At 36.1% G+C, this 6,756-nt stretch overlaps 1 non-coding gene across 1 annotated transcript; it reads left to right on the top strand.

Annotated features, from left to right (window-relative positions):
• Positions 1–292: 292 nt before the first annotated feature.
• Positions 293–365, top strand: Trnaa-agc49 (transfer RNA alanine (anticodon AGC) 49). Its single transcript has one exon. It is a non-coding gene; the product is annotated as a tRNA-Ala (tRNA).
• The last annotated feature ends 6,391 nt before the right edge of the window (positions 366–6,756 follow it).

Below are 6,756 nucleotides of genomic sequence, written 5' to 3'. Positions count from 1 at the left end.
TATCTACCCTAGTCACAAAGCAAGTTAAGAGGTTAACCTGGGCCACATGAGACACTATCCATATAAATAAACAGACCAAAAAAATCCAACTTTCTGCAAATAATACACTTAGAATAAAATTAGAGTATGTACAGGAACAAGATTTTTGTCAAGAAAAAGCATTTCTTCTACTGTAGCCAAATTTTCATCTGAATTGTTACAAGAGTTATACCAAGAGAGATTTCTTAGCTGTGGGGTGAAAAATACTCACGTATCTTTAGAAAACTTCTATTAGAAAACAAAAGAGGCGGGGTTGGGGATTTAGCTCAGTGGTAGAGCACTTGCCTAGCAAGCACAAGGCCCTGGGTTCGATCCCCAGCTCCAAAAAAAAAAAAAAAAGAAAGAAAAAAAAAGAAAACAAAAGAGGCAAAGGGTCATAGAGAACAACATAAAAATTTAAAGTGATAAAAAATTATTAAAAAAAGAAAATCAAAAGACAAGATCTTCATTTGGTCTATTGCCAATTTGTGAGATATTTTCTTTATTAATATTTAATTTAGAAGGGCTCAGTCCACTCAGATCAGAGCCACCTCTGTGTCACTGGTCCTAGGAGATATAAGGGAAATAACTGAATGTGATCCCAAAAGAAAGCCAATAATCAGTGCCTTCCATTGCCTTTGCTTCTGCCCTTACTTGAGTTCTTGCCATAACTTCCTTGATGATGGTATGTGACCAAGATGCATCTGCCAAATAAACTTCATTTCAAGTTGGTTTTGGTCTTCATCTCAATGGTGAAAAGCAAACCAGGACACTATAGAATTTCAGTCTAATAGATAAAAAAAAAGTGTTAGGATAGATACCCTCATTTATTATAAACCCAAGGATATATACATAATGCATTTAAACTGTAAATCTAAAACTCTTCCAATTTTATGATTTAATGCAATATTATTTTATGTTATTAAATAGTAAATAGCAAGTGGGAGCAAGTGGTGGTGTATTGCAATGTGTGATGCTGTGGGTACGTGAGGGGTGTGTGTGTGTGTGTGTGTGTGTGTGTGTGTGTGTGTTTGTTTGTTTGTTTGAAATTCCAATGTAATTCCATTTTATTAGCAATGTGATATATTACTTTTGGGGGAGGTACAAACCAAAATATTCACATAGATGCCTATGTCACCTTGCTCCTGAAGTAACTTGATTGGTTTATGAAAACACAAAGATCGTGGACAATGACTGATAATTTATGTACACTAACAATGTAATACTTTGGACAAAACTAATGGAGTTATGTGAGGTTTGCTGTTTATTTCCTTTTTATTTTTAAAATACTTTTATTTTTCTTAGATATTTTATGTATTTACATTTCAAATTCTATTTCCTTTCTCCCCTCTCCTCTACCCCACCTACATCCCCCTTCTTCTATAAGGGTGCTCCCATTCCCACACACCAACTCCAACCTCAATGCACTGGCATTATACTGCCATTGGGGAAACAAGCCTTCAGAGGACCAAGGGTTTTTCCTCACATTGATACTGGACAATGCCATCCTCTGCCACATATGTGGCTGGAGTCATGGGTCCATTCATGTGTACTCATTGGTTGGTGGTTTAGTCACTGGGAACTCCGGTAGGATTGGGTAGATGATATTGATCTTCCTATGGTGTTGATAACTCCTTCAGCACCTTCAGTATTTTCTCTAACTCTTCCATTGAGTCCCCTTGTTGAGTCCAATGGTTAGCTGCAACCATCCTCATCTGTATCACTATGGGTCTGGCCAAGCCTCTTAGGAGACATCCATGTCTGGCTCCTGCCAGCAGTCACTTCTTGGCATCAACAATAGAGACGGGGTTGGTGGTTTCATATGGGATCGATCCCCAGGTGGGGCAGTCTCAGGATGACCTTTTCTTCAGTCCCTGCACCACTCTTTGACCGTTTATTTCCTCTGGTGATTATTGTGTATATCCTTATAAGAAGGAATAAAGTATCTACATTTGGGTATTTCTTCATTTTGTGCTTCATATCATCTGTGAATTTTTTCTTAGGTATTCAAAACTTTTGGGAAAATGTCCACTTATCAGTGAGTACATACCATTTGTGTTCTTTTGTGACTGGGTTACTTCACCAAGAATGATATTTTCCAGTTACATAAATTTGCCTAAAGATTCCATATGATAATTGTTTTAAATAGCTGAGTAGTATTCCATTGTGTAAGTGTACCACATTTTCTGTATCCATTCTTCTGTTGAGGGACTTCTAGGTTCTTTCCAGCTTCTGGCTATTATAAATAAAGCTGCTATCAATATAGTGGAGCATATGTCTTTGCTATATTTTGGAGCATCTTTTGGGTATATGCCCAGGAGTGGTGTAGCTGGATCCTTAGGTAGTCTAATTTTCTGAGGATTCTCCAGACTGATTTTCAGAGTGATTGTACAAGCTTACAATCCCACCAACAATGGAGGAGTGCTCTAGGTTCCCCACATCCTTGATAGTATCTGCTATCACCTGAGTTTTGATCTTAGCCATTCTGACTGGTGTGAAGTGGAATCTCAGGGTTGCATTTCCCTAAAGACTAAGGGTATTGAACATTTCTTTAGGCATTTCTCAGACATTCAATATTCCTCAGGTGAGAATCAATTATTTAGCTCTGTAATCCATTGTTAATAGGGTTATTTGACTCTCTGCAGTCTAACTTCTTTAGTTCTTTGAATATATTGGATATTTAACCCTCTATGGGATGTAGGATTGGTAAAGATCTTTACCCAATCTGTTGGTTGCTGTTTTTTCCTAATGTGAGTATCCTTTGCCTTACAGAAGCTTTATAATTTAATGGGGTCCCATTTGCTTGTTTAATTTTATGTAGGCATTAATGTACACACATATTTATTTTAAATATAATTTAACTATATTATAAGATCCTATTATACTATGCGAAAAATAAACAACATCAGTGTGTCATCATTGGGAAATCTCTCTCCTTCTTTCCTTTCTAGGCTTATATGAGCACTCTACAGGTATATAACAATTCTAAGTATAATGCAGTCCTTATATACAGATATGTCCTTGTTTAGCTCTTAGGTTCACTTTATATGTGCTGACTTTACTACACTGGCTTTACTGGCTCTAATTTATTTATTTAGTTTTATACATATATATTTTTAAATCTTAATAAATGAAAAATGTATAGCAGATACATGAATCTCACCACATGTTTTTCCTCAACAAAACATTTTTACTCTTCTCATCTTGCATAAATGATACTTATTAAATCTTACTTTATCCTCTGGGAATAAGTGCATATGGATATATTATAGTGATAAGATACCAAATTTTGTGTTACATACGGATATCTCATGGTTTCCAGATTCCAGTATATTCAAGAAAGTATGTTCCTCAAACCCTGAAAACTTACTCTGGAAATCATAAAGGAGCCCCCCTACCCATTCTGTCTTCTTTCCTATCTCTTTACCTCCTTACTTTCTTATTTCTTGCAGAACATTCATTCAAAATAAATTTAAGAGCACAGGCATAAGAAAAATTCTGATTCTAGCTTTACACATAATATGAATCTTCAGTAAAGTAATTAAGATGAAACCTTGACTAACATAATGAAGTGGGGGTGGTAGAGTCTCCAGAGCACACACAAATTAACACTTCAATAACTTATACTGTGGCAACCACAAATAATTAGCACTTCAGGAAAATAGTTCCATATGTCAACAAAACACTTGTGCTGAAGTTTGCTGACTATCTAATAGCCCTATTGACTTCAAGGGAATAATCTTTTCACACCTATCTCCATATAACACACTTTGTAAAATATAATGTACTGGAAAGCCTACTAGAACTCCTCTGCAATAAATGTTAATGGATGTAAAGAAAAAATTAAATATCCAAATAAAAATAATGAGGATGAACTTTACTGTACTTCAAAATATGTGATTCCTGAAAACTATTATGGGAGAGACTATATGTAAAAGGAACTAACCTAATAAGTATTGTCCTGTAGATCATAGATAAAACACAAATAAGTTAAAATCTGTAAGCAATGACCCCAAATTTTATTTTGATATGAAACATTTCCATCACAGAAATACAAAAGTTTCAAAATAACTGAAACAAATGTTGACAAATTAGTTGATTAATTCTACAAAATACATATTTCTTTTTAAATATATTTTAAAACACTGTTAAATAAAAACATAACTACATTATACCTTCTATTTTCTTCCTTCCAATCTATCCCATGACTCTCATCTCTTCTCAAATTGATGGCTTCCTTTTCTTTGAATATATGTACACACAAACACACACACACACACACACACACACACACACACACACACAATTCAACCATTCAACCGTCTAAGTCTATTTACTTTGGCTTTTGTGATTATGATTTCAGGGTGGAGAATTTTGTACTGAATAATCAGTCAGGAGGCTCATCCTAGAAAGATATAAATTCTCTGCCTTGCTTTGGTGATACAGTATCACTGCTGACTTTCTGGTTCTCAGACTCCTACACTTTTTCTATCCTCTCTTCTAAGATGTTTAAGTCCTAGTTACAGAACTTGTGTTGTAAATGTACTCGTCAGGGTTGCAAATACCACAGTCAATTTATATGTGCATTGCTAATGTAATGGTGTCAATTTTATGTGAAAAATCCAATTTGATTAATGGTCCTACAATCGTATTTGGACATAAGGATACATTTTAAAATTTATTTAAGAATTTTAGCTGACCTAGTAAAGTGACAATAGTAAATTCTTTTATAAATTCTAATAACTCACTAGCTTAGGGTAGTTGACACTGTTTCTAGTACTAGACATAATGTAGTAATTAAGTATCATAGTACTAGTGTACCTTCCAACATTCTTTTTATATTTATTATTTTTTTAATTTAAATTTCAAATGTTATTCCCTTTCCTGGTTTCCCATCCATAAGCCAATATCCCTTCACTTACCCCCTTCTTCTATAAGGGTGTTCCCCCACCCCACCACTCCCCATTCTTGCCTCCCTGCCCTGACATTCCCCTACACTAGGGGGTCCATCCTTGGGAGGAACAAGGGCTTGTCCTCCCATTGGTGCCCAACAAGACTATCCTCTACTCCATATGCAGCTGGAGCCATGGGTCTGTTCATGTGTGCAGTTCGGGTAGTGGTTTAGTCTCTGGGAGCTCTAATTGGTTGGTATTGTTATTCTTACAGGGTTGCAAGCCCCATCAGCTTCTTCAATCCTTTAACTCCTCCAACCAGGACCCCATTCTCAGTTCAGTGGTTTGCTGCTGGCATTCCCCTCTGTATTTGTCACACTCTGCAGAGACTCTCAGGAGATAGTTATATCAGGTTCCTGTCAGCATGTACTTCTTGGCTTTATCAGTATTGTCTAGTTTTAGTGGATATATATATATATATATATATATATATATATATATATAATGCTGGATTCCCAGCCTCTGCTCCAAACATTGTCTCAATGTCTCCTCCTATGAATATTTTCCCCCTTTTAAGGACTGAAGCATTTGCACTTTGGTTGTCCTTATTCTTGAGCTTCATGTGGTCTGTGGATTGTATCTTGGGTAATTAGAGCTTTGGGGCTAATATCCACTTATAAGTGAGTGCATACAATGTGTGCTTTTCCTTGACTAGGTTACTTCACTCACAGTGATATTTTCTAGTTCCATCCAGTTGCCTCTGAATTTCATGAAATCATTGTTTTTGATAGCTGCATAGTACTCCATTCTGTAGATATATGATATTTTCTGTATTCGTTCCTTTGTTGAAGAAGATCTGGGTTCGTTCTAACTTTTGGTTATTATAAATAAGGCTGTTATGAACATAGCAGGGCATGCATCTTTGTTATATGTTGGAGCATCATTTGGGTATATGCCCAGGAGTTGTATAGCTGGGTTCTCAGGTAGTAAAATGTCAAATTTTCTGAAGAACTTCCAGACTGATTTCCAGAGTGGTTGTATCAGCTTTCAACTCCAACAACAATGGAGGAGTGTTCCTCTTTGTCCTTATCCTCTCCAGCATTTGTTGTCATCTGAGTTTATGACCTTGGCCATTCTGACTGGCCTCAGGTGGAATTTTAGGGTTGTTTTGATTTGCATTTCTCTGATGACTAAGGTTGTTTTCTTTAGGTACTAATCAACCATTTGAGATTCTTCAGGTGAGAATCCTTTGTTTAGCTCTGTTACATCATTTGTCATAGGCTTATTTGGCTCTCTGGAGTCTAAATTCTTCTGTACTTTGTATAAATTGGATACTAGCCCTCTATCTGATATAGGATTGATAAAGATTTTTTCCCAATCTGTTGTTTGGCATTTTGTCCTAGTGACAGTGTCCTTGCCCTTGCAGAAGGCTTTGCAGTTTTATGAGGTCCCATTTGTCAATTTTTGATCGTACAGCATAAGCCATTGGTGTTTTGTTCAGGAAATTTTCCCCAGTGCCCATGTGATTGAGATTCTTCCCCACTTTTTCTTCTATTTGAATGTATCTGGTTTTATGTGGATGTCCTTGATCCACTTAGACTTAAGCTTTGAACAGGACAATAAGAATGGATTAATTCATATTCCTCTACATGTTGACCTCCAGTTGAACCAGCACCATTTGCTGAAAAATGCTATTTTTTTTTCCAGTGGATGGTTTTAGTTCCTTTGTCAAAGTTCAAGTGACCATAGGTGTTTGGGTTCATTTCTGACTCTCAATCTTATCCCATTGCTCTACATGGCTTTCTCTGTACCAATAACATACAGGTTTTTTTTTAACAATATTACT

Source organism: Rattus norvegicus, chromosome X (genome assembly GCF_036323735.1).
Source record: "Rattus norvegicus strain BN/NHsdMcwi chromosome X, GRCr8, whole genome shotgun sequence".
NCBI classification, from domain to species: Eukaryota; Metazoa; Chordata; class Mammalia; order Rodentia; family Muridae; genus Rattus; species Rattus norvegicus.
This window is presented reverse-complemented; position numbering and strand designations above follow the sequence as displayed.